We start from the raw sequence: 2976 nt of genomic DNA on the forward strand, positions 1-2976 counted from the left end.
TTTTTTTTTTTTTTTTGCTTCATTAATTTTCTTTTCAGTTTAAAAACTTATTTTTTTTCATGCAACTTATGAGATACAAAGAATGAGAAATTAAAAATTAGTTTGAAAAATATAAACGATAAGTCACATTTAGTTACATTAGTCAGAACTGCGAGCCACAAACCGAAGGTGATGCCCCAGCATAGCCACAGTCCAATGACTGAAATAAGTAAAGGATAAAAATGAAACTAATATTAGAAAGATGAATTTCCCTTTGAGCAATTCTAATATTTTCAAAGCTTTGAATGTTTGAAATAAAAATGAGAAATAAATAAAAGCCAAGCATAATTTAGGGTACATTTTGTGAAATTTAATTAGAAATAAAGAACATAGTTTATGCATCACAAAAATGAATTGTCAGTGAATAAATTCCACATTTATGTTGAGTTGGCATTCGTTAATTGAAGAACACAAGATTGAGGGAAAATGAAGTTGAGTTAGAGTTCTAAGATCTAAGATTTGTATGGCATTGCATCTAAATATCTTTTTAATGACAAGAAGATCTAGTTCCTTTTTGAAATTTATTCTACATTTTTACTTATTGTGTCTATGTGACCTTGAGAGTGGATTAGGCAAAAACTGAGAGAAGTTTGGCTGTGTGGGAAGAAGCTTGTGTCCCACTGCATATGGCACCTTGGGTAAGTGAGGTAGACGGGGAAAATGGAGGTAACAAAGAAGCTAAGCAGCAGGTTTATTCAGTAAGAGCAGAAGTAGAAAAGAAGAGAGTAGACAATGTCTTAGAGTGTGAAGATCATAGACGGGGGGGGGGGGTTCCAGATTGCTAGATAATATATCCGAGAGAACCAAGATGTGGATGAGAAGTGTACAGATGGATAATGGTATGTTGCAGTTAGTAAGTTTGAAAAGAAAGAGGTGTGGGTAGTGCTGCTATGAAAGGTCATTAAATGAGCCCAACAGAGGGACCAGCCATCCTAGTTGACAGCAGTAGGACAGATAAGGCAATTAAGGATATGGAAGCAGGGAATTATAGCTTAAGATGCTGGAAATATCTGGCAGAGTAGGATATGGTCTAGTCACCCTGTAGAATTAATCAGGTCATTCAGGAAGGTGTCATCCCCAATGACTGGCATTATAGTCAGCTCCTACAAGGGTCAGGCAGATACCTTAGACAGAAATAATTACAGAGATATCAAATTGCTGGACTCAGCTATGAAAGCTAGAGAGAGAGAGGTATAGATCAGTTAATTAGAAACAGATTTAGACTAGAGGAGATGCAGTTTGGTTTTGTGCCAAGAAGTACAAATGATGTTGTATTCTTAGACAACTGCAGGAGAAGTATTTCGCTACGAGTAAACCATTGTACTTGGTATTTGTTGACTTGGAGAGAAAGCTGGTGTTAGGAAGAGCATCCAGCAGTAGAAACCATGCCAAATTAGACTGGAACCTGGTGCAGCTCTCCAGCTTGTCAGCTCCAGTTAAACTGTCTAATCCATGTGGCATGGAGAGCGGACGTTAAACAATGATGATGATGAAATGGCACGAAAAAGCATTTAAATGGTACACACAAAAATGAAATGAAACATTACTCGAATACAATTTCGGGTGGGAAAACTTGATAAATGTCCGTTTTATTTATTTACTTCTTTTTTTTTACTTCTTTACCACTGACAAAATAGCCTATCTTAAGATTCTATTGAGACATTCTAATGAAACAACAGCTAAAAATTTACCAATTATTAACAAAAACTAATTTTTTTACTTACCTCTCTTAATTCAGAACGATAATCCACTGCAGCATCTTGACACGGACTCCAATGTTGGTCAGTTTCGTTGAGGCATAGTAGAGGAGTTAGGGGTGGTCTATACACCACCCCTAACAAATCATTGGTTTTACTGTACACAGAAGCTGCTTCTCGAGGACAAAGAACGGGATGTGGTGTGGATGGTCCTTAACCCAATGCTCAACAAGAGCACTCAGAGTGTGCAAATCTCCGCCAGGGTAAAACGAAAAGGGGGGGGGAGGTCCACATTCTTTATGTCAGCCAAAAAAATGCTTTAAAGAACGGCAAACGTGTGAAAAAAATTGTAATTTTCGGAAAAGGAAAAAAAAAAAACCATGGGGTAAATATATGATTTGTTTGCGTTTTAAGTCTTATAGAAAACGAAAAACGGATTTGTAGAATGGCAAAGTGAGGAAAAATAATGAAAATATGAAAAAATAAAAAACAAAAAATGAATTTTTATTATGAAAGGTACAATAAAAGCAGGGCCGTTGCTAAGCCCCTGCAACCCCTGCGGTTGCAGGGAGCCTCTGCAGTTGAGGGGCCCAATGTTAAGATCATGTAGGGAGACGAGTCATCTGTTTACTTTTGTTAAGATGTTGAACAAGAATTAAACTGTGTTAACTGAAAATTCCAAGAAATAAAATGTTAATACATTGTATCTGTAAAAGTTCTTGTAAAAATATTACATTGTACCATGAACGTGTACCAGGCTTTGTGGATTGTCTATGATATCAATTGAACACAAACTTAGCTCTCAGCTTGATTATTCTGAAACTAATCGATGATTACGAGGAGCGAAAAGTGCGCCATGGTTTGTCTTTGAAAGTTGCCAGGATTATAAAAATGATCTATAAGAATTGGATGAGATAGGACGGCTCAGCCGTCTCTCCCCAGTTCTTATATTAATCATTAAAATTCAGAAATACAACAACACGAGGGATAACGGTAATGACAGATCAATAGTTTATTCTAAGTTGGTGTAGAGCCGTTTCGTTCCTGGGTGAACAGGCATGCCGCTAGAATACCAAAGGAAGCTTCGACCACATGTCGGGGTCGAGTTTCGAGTTGGGACAGAGCCTGGAGAACGTCCTGTCGCCACAGCTGCTGGATGGAAAAGAGGGAGAATGCTATTGCTTTCTCTCCACCTGTTTGCATTGTGGATGCGTGCTCGGGTACTTCCGCTGACGGTAAG

The sequence above is a fragment of the Octopus bimaculoides genome, chromosome 7 (assembly GCF_001194135.2).
Source record: "Octopus bimaculoides isolate UCB-OBI-ISO-001 chromosome 7, ASM119413v2, whole genome shotgun sequence".
Taxonomy (NCBI): Eukaryota; Metazoa; Mollusca; class Cephalopoda; order Octopoda; family Octopodidae; genus Octopus; species Octopus bimaculoides.